This window comes from Puntigrus tetrazona, chromosome 10, assembly GCF_018831695.1.
Source record: "Puntigrus tetrazona isolate hp1 chromosome 10, ASM1883169v1, whole genome shotgun sequence".
Lineage (NCBI taxonomy): Eukaryota > Metazoa > Chordata > Actinopteri > Cypriniformes > Cyprinidae > Puntigrus > Puntigrus tetrazona.
Window position 1 is genome coordinate 11201820 of NC_056708.1, and position 7553 is coordinate 11209372.

Consider the following 7553-nt stretch of genomic DNA (forward strand, 5'->3'; position numbering starts at 1 on the left):
AAGCTAAATTCACTTTTCTCAAATCTCAAACTTCATAGCAATGTCTGTATTAACTTTGACATAAACTGTACACAACATAAAGCTATGATTTTGGTTTTACATATATTTGAAATATATATGAAATCTACATGAATTGAAAGCTCCAAAGCTTGTAACTTTTTTTAGTCAAAAATGTCAGATATCACACTTTTTGAAAAGTTATTTTTATATACCCAAATTGATTAAAACCAGAATATTTGATTTTGTTTTAGAAATTCATGACAGTATCGTCAAGCCTGGCTCCAATAACGAAAAACAATGTGATATTTATAGTCTACTCTTTACAGATTACAATGGAAAGGAATAACATGCTAGGAATTTTATAATATGCCATTATATGATGATCAAAAGTACAATTTGTTATTGATGCAGTCATTCAGGAAAGTAGACCGTGTTTGAACAGACTGGGTTTTTGCATGATAAAAGGTTGAAGAATGAATATGTGTTTTATCTCGGATTGAGCACAACCCAATAAGCAGGTGATTATGTACAGACACGAGCTTAAAATCTGTGATGTAATGAGCGTTTGATCCGTGATGTTAAGGCATCAGATCCCAATTAGTCTGTGAATTTAGGAGATATAACAACTGATGAAGGGAAAAAACACATGGCATGAAGTGAAGGCGTACTTACAGAGCCACAGAATATGGAAATACGGTATTTGAAAGATGAGGATGGATCTGTCAGTCAGGCTGTATCATGCGATGAAGATGACCTACAAAGTAAAACAAAAAACACTGTGCCCTCAGTACAGGAATAAATCGTAGAAAGCAAAGCCAAATGCACCACATAACGTTGCCCCGAGCCCGACCTCGTCGGTCAACAACATTTTAACGGTGTTGTGGATTAGTTAGACGTACGTGCACCGCTCCAGCTTCAAACTAAGGTGGCACCTCCGGTGTTGTTGATGAAACATAAAGTTATGACATAGCTCGTAGCATATATTAAATTCATTCAAAACCACTTCAGATATGGCAAGCTGCTGTAACATTTATTCATTAGCAAGTATGTTATTTACCGATATATATATTTTCAACGCTACTAGTAAAGAAATCATTACAATGATTGCAGCAACAAAGCCAATGGCCATCAAATAGTGCAATAATGACTAATATCTTTTTCCATTTAACCATTTTACTCATTAATTTGATATTAGAAAGCATTCGCTGGACATTTTTCTTATTCCGACAATCACTAGTATCTATAATTTAGCCACTTACTCACAGAGGTTGTATTAGATGCTAGCACTATCTAACAGAGACAAGTAGCTACTAATAAACAACTTAATAAATCGATAAGCACAATATGAATCTATACAAATCAGTCAAATTTATATTAGTGGCCAATTAAAATATATTGGATTACAAGTTTATAATAGCCTTTAACTCCTCTATTGAATGACTAGCAACTTTATATTTGCATTCCATAAGTTCTGGTTCTTAGTTCTAACATGGTAATGCATGTCAATACTGCTAAAATCGCATTTTAATTATTTTTGAATTAATATGGCATTTTAAAGTCGTATAGCAGTGCGGCGATCTATCTGTGCCAAGACCACAAACTCAAGACTATATAGGTCAAAACGCACAATTGTCATCAACACATACGTTTTTAAAATGTTAAATCTTCTCAATATGAGGTCAGAAACATCAGAAAATCGCCGTCTTCTAGGATTAACACCCATCTTGTGTCTAATTCAATACAGAAACGGATGGATTGAACCAACTCCACGTCCTTACATGTTTTTCATTTCCAGTGTGCATCACAGTATGGAAAAAAAAAATGTAGCTACCGTTTCATCGTGATTATTTTCAAAACTTTGACATAGCAGTGCAAGGTTGCTGACGCCGAGAGCATTTAAATTGTTGAAGGTCATTGGCTGTATTGTTGGTTTCCAGTCGGCAGTCCTACTCCAAACTCCCTTTGGTAGCTGCTCCTCTTCATAAAATGGAGCTCTTCTCAACTTTTTGCATCGCCAATGGTCATAAACGCTCACGTTGAATGAACAACTTCCTGTCGCTTTCCACTGAAGATCCTTGTCAATGTGAACACCGTTTTATTAACACATGCAACTTACATCTAATGAAGTCACTTGTGAATTCAAACAACACGACCCATTAATAAAGACGCAAGCTGTAACAACTGTTAAAGAGGCTTGCCATACTTCGTTTCGTTCACGAAGGTCTTATTAAAGCACATCCGACACAGTTTCGTCGAGTGGATGAACGGTATATACAGTATTGCAGCGTTTAGTTTTCAGGTACAGCCTGAGAGCGGTGCTCTCTCCGTGTGTGTGTGTCTGTGTGTGTGTGTCTGTGTGTCTCTGCAGAACTCTCGATCACCGAATCAAGAACTCCACAAAGCACCATGTCGACGATACCCTCCGATTATTTAAGCCATCGAGCTCATTTCATAACTCGCTTGACCCTCTATTTGAACTGTGCTCGGTTTGCATCTCGGTGCAAAATGTCGATCTGAGCTCTGACAAGACAGACAGCCGAGAGTCCATCTTGCTTTGGGGAAGATGAAGTATAAATCTCACTCCTGTCAAACTCCGCCAGGGCATTTTCAGAGAGAGATCCCCCTCCACGAGCTTTCATTACTTAAACTAGGGGTTTTCGGGGCAGACTTTTCAGATGAGACGGTTTTGTGCTCGGGTTTCTCGCTCCGTTTAGTCAGATAGAATAAAAGTAGCTGGCTAGCCTGCTAGCCCCTGTGATGCGAGATCGCTCTAGCTCGCCTGAACGTGTCATTAGCAGACCCATATGCAATAATCGCACGGTCGGTCGTACACGTTAAATCGTAGCGAATTTCACAGAAACCCTGATGTTCGGTGAGAGCAGGTGTCAGAGACGCCGAACGCCAAAGTTGTTTATGCCGAAGCACAACAAACTGGCACGAATTTCGCACTGTCTAAGCGCGAGCTCCCGATCAATCGGAACTCGGGGGCTTTTCGCACACAAAATATGTCCAAGTTTTCAGTCATCGCGGCATCCGTGAACGCAAACTTACCCCTGAAATCCGGTGGAAACGCCAGGGCCTTCTCATTCCAGCCTCAAACTTATTGACACATCAGAACAGTTCTGCACTGGCCGTCCGTACAGTAGCCCCACAGACACTTATTATTTTTACCGGATGCTTGGAAAGGAGCAACACCGCAGCATGAAGTCGACAAAACTACATCGCAATCGCGCCGATCGCTCCGAAAACGAATAACGGTGGGGGCCGAATGCCACTTTGGTATCGCTACTTTCGTTTCAGGCGAACAATTTTCTCGGTTTGTTTTCTCTCGCAGCCCTCCTCCCCCTCTGTGCGTTCAAGTGTTCCCACTGACTGCTCTGTTATGAAGCCCGTGTGCACACTGTGTGGATGTTCACAGCGCTGGACTCGCTGGCCTACCGTGTCACACCTTCATCATCATCATCATCACCATCACGTTGGAAAATAAGGTTTAATATGATACCCGTGTTTTATAACAATGTATTATAACGTCGTAGTTGCGTTCCAACTGGATCGCCTGAAACGAGCTTGACTACCTTGATCACGAGCTGGTACCTGGTTTGCTGCCGGTTTACAAGCTTTGACCAGCTAACGACCTTCACAGACCAGAACAGCCACAGAAACTCCCAAATGCATCTAGTTTCAGTTTGTGGCTGTTTTGCATTGACTTACATCATTTTATCATCACAATTAGCTGGTTGCCCAATCACTATGCTCCAAAAAGCAGCTTGACCTCCTCACACGACTGGTTTGTTGCTGGTTAAAGAGTTTAACGATAATCTTATTTCAGCTATAAACCAGCTACCATGTTCCAAAATGCATCTAGCTAATTTGTGCAAAGCAGTTCTGGACTTACTTAACTATGCCGTCGCCGTAATGACCTGCTGGTTAACTAGACACTAGGTTTTAAAAACTAACTTGACCACCTCACATGATGAGCTGCTAGCTGGTTTGTTGTCGGTTAAAGAGTTTAATGGCCAATCTTATATCAGCTAAAAACTTGCTGCATCCTCCAAAACACATCTAGTTAGTTTTGGCAGGTTTGTGGTTGTTAGTTGTGTGGCTGTTTTGAACTGACCTAGCTATATCATCATTACCATAATTAGCTGGATAACCAGTAATCAGCTTCCAAAAACCACCTGGTTGTAGCTGGTTAAAGAGCTTAATGACATCTAAATACTAGTTATAATGCTCCGAAATAAATCTAGTTAGTATCTGTGCAATATGTGTCTGTTTTGAACTGACCTGACTATTTCATCATTATCAGAACTAGCTGGGTTACCATTAATCAGGTTCCTAAAACCACCTCACATAACCAGCTGGTAGCTCAACATGTGTCTGTTTTAAACTGAGTTGACTATATGATCATTATCAGAATAAGCTGGTTCACCAGTAACCAGGTTCATAATACCACCTCACATAACCAGCTAATAGCTGGTTTGTTGCTGGTCTACTAGCTAAACTACCATCTTAGACCAGCTAAGAATTAGCTACCATTTGGCAAAAACCCGCCTGACCACCTTAAGCATATAAAAACAACTTACAGCTGGTTTGCTGCTATATATATATATATATATATATATATATATATATATATATATATATATATATATATATATATATATATATATATATATATAATTGATCATCAGCTATTAAATGGGTTCTACTCCAAAACATTGGTTAATTTGTTCACAGTGGACAGGCTTGACAAAACATGCAACATTATAATTTTCAGAATTACCAGTCACCCTGTTCCATAAACCATCTTAACCGACTCATTTGATCAGTCTGTAGCTGTTGTTGCTGGATCAAAGCTTACTGAGCCAACAGTCTTGTAAAGAGATGCTTGACCACCTTAAGCTTAACTGGACTAGTAGCTGGTTTGTTGAACGGTCTAACTTGGTCCACCAGCTTAATGAATATCTTAGACCAGCTAGAAATGTTGCAAAATCCTCCTGGTATGAACGACCGATAGCTGGTTTGTTGCTGGTCTTATATGGTACAGCAGCTTAGACCATTCACCTTGTTTCAAAACACACCTTTCATTTTAAACCGGATTTATCAACAGGGTTTAAGTCAAGCCATTCTGCTAAACTTTTGTGCAGCATTTAAGTTGATTTACAGCACGTACTTCTAAAGGATGACACCACCATGCTGGGAATGCTTTTCTGATCACAGATCCACTATGAGCTTCCTGGATGTTGTATATTAGTGTCAGATCGGCGTCGCGCTGGTAAAATAAAGTCTAAACAGTTCATGTGCGTCGCCACTTACCTGCAACAGGCCCCCAAAGTGACTTAACAGATCCGTTGTCCACCTCTCGCACCTCTTCGATGGTGCCTTTTTCTGTTCACTTTTTTTTTTTGCAACATACAGTCTACTGTACATGCAGTGAGTGAAAATATAGTTTTCATGTAAGGACAGTTGTGATTGGCCGCACGCTTGATTGACAGCCCGAGACAGCCACTCAGATTGCGCGAAACATTTCGGCACGGTTCCGAGATAGAGAGATTAAAACCACATCTTCATAATGTCCTGGACATTCATATAACACGCAAAACACACAGTAGTTACAGAAGAAGTGTGCACTATCATTCATTAGATCAGCAGGTGGTGTGTGTTTATCGATATAGAGACGCCATCGAGAAAAGAGAGCGAGTGTGACATACGCTTCGGAACAATCCCAACACACACTAAACAGTCACCGAGTGCAAACACACATTAGTGGACAACATTGATGCGTTTGCCCCTTTATTCACTTTTTGCATACGACTGTTGAAAGCTCAGTATGGTTAAAAGACGGTATAAAACCATGCGTGTGTTTCATTCGTGTCACAGCCTCGTCCTCTCACATACTGGTGCACCGTTTTCCTGTCTCGTTTGCCCTCTTTATGAGTTTTTCATGCGATGGCTCTACGTGCTAACACGAGAGTGGACATCACATTATCACCTCTGCATATCACTTTGGTCACACACGAGCTGTAATAAAACAAGCTATTCGTGTTCGTGATTATTTATGACGTTGATACTGATGGATGATGATGAGGAGGAAGAGGAAGAGGGGGTCAACAGAGGCGGAATCGTACCTGAACGACACGGTGCGTTTTTATAACTAAAGTTTATACTTTTCTGTCAATCTTTCGTGTAATTCGAAGTTTAACCCTGTCTCTGCCGAAAAAAAGCAGCGTGTACTAGTCTAAACTGGTTTACTGGTTTTCGTTTTTTCAACCAGGTTGATGAAGCTAGTCTTTTTTTAAAAAGGGTTTTGAGAACTTTTCTATCAGTTTAGCTGGTGTAAATTAGCTTAACTAGCTGAGCACCATCTTGACCAATATAGAGACCAAGCAAGACCAGCAAAATCACCTTAGCAACTTTTTAAAGGTGATAAATGCATTGAATTCTTGTAATAGTTATTAATAAAAAAAATCGCTTATTTATACACTTTCTCTTTTATTTAAAAATATTATTGCCGTTTTTGACTGATTACAAGTTAGAATGTAATGATTAGGTGTAGGAGGGTGAGTGACGAATGTGATGATTAACTGACTTAAATTAAATGTACCTGAATCACTCTGATACTTTGTCACTTGTGTTTATCATATTTTAGTTCTGAGTTATGCAACACAACCACACGAATGCAAAACGTGACATTCTGTATGCAACCAAATGATTAGGCTATTAATTAATGCTTTGTACTGACTGAACAAAACTACCACACAAACCAAAAGAATCAGCCTCAGTGAGTGAATCTAATGGGCCAATCATTAACTTTCTGGTCAGATAAGTTTGATGAGACATACTGTTCCCACAAAAGTAAAATCAAATCAGCAGCGTTTTGATGTTTCATCTTAGTCACGTTAAAACTGTATGTGTTGACAGTCGTTTTGTAAAACTGAGTCGTTGAGAGACTGAAAGAGAGAGAGAGTGAGTTGAGGAAAATCACATTAATGACTGATCAGATTATTGCTTTCAATGGAAGTGGCTCAGGAATAAATCAAGGTGTTTGCTTTGGTGGTCTTTATTAACCCTCCAGCAGCCTGTCTTTCATTGTCCTGAGTGATAATAGACGTGAAGGGCTTCAAAATTGCCAGTGTCAACAACTCCTTATATACACTCAATAACTTTTGATTTATATCATGTTGTTTTGGGTTTAAAATCATTTTAGTGCAGCATTAGATGATTAATTGATTGATGATAATATTATTATCATTACCGAATCACTACTGGAAGGAAAAGACCGAATGATTCATTAACGAATCTATCTAATTCTAGATGTTTTTTTAAAAATCCTAATAGTCGTGGGAAGGTAATTAAAAACTCAGTAATTCACTTGGCACGTAGCAAGATAGGCTTTCTGTAACATGTATGTTACGTTAATGTTTAATTTATGGAGGCCATACATTATTTATTTTAAGCATAAAGCACAAGTAGGCTTTGATTTTAACAGACAAACCTTCTGCAATGCAAAATTAATTTTAATAACGTCAATAATATAACCTACAAAGATTGTA

The 7553-nt window shown here is 39.1% G+C and overlaps 1 protein-coding gene across 8 annotated transcripts in view; it reads right to left on the bottom strand.

The window, feature by feature from the left end:
* Positions 1-5433, bottom strand: part of LOC122352715 (HMG box transcription factor BBX) — a 30684-nt gene extending 25251 nt beyond the window's left edge. For 6 of the 8 annotated variants that reach the window (XR_006251917.1, XR_006251916.1, XR_006251914.1 and 3 more), the window contains exons 1-2: positions 3052-3407; positions 673-754 (exon numbers count right to left, since the gene is read on the bottom strand). The gene's annotated coding sequence lies outside the window, so the exon portion shown is untranslated. Of the gene's footprint in view, positions 1-672; positions 755-3051; positions 3409-5316 lie in introns of those variants that run through there. The other 2 variants (XR_006251915.1, XR_006251918.1) reach the window with 2 other exon arrangements.
* Positions 5434-7553: the final 2120 nt, after the last annotated feature.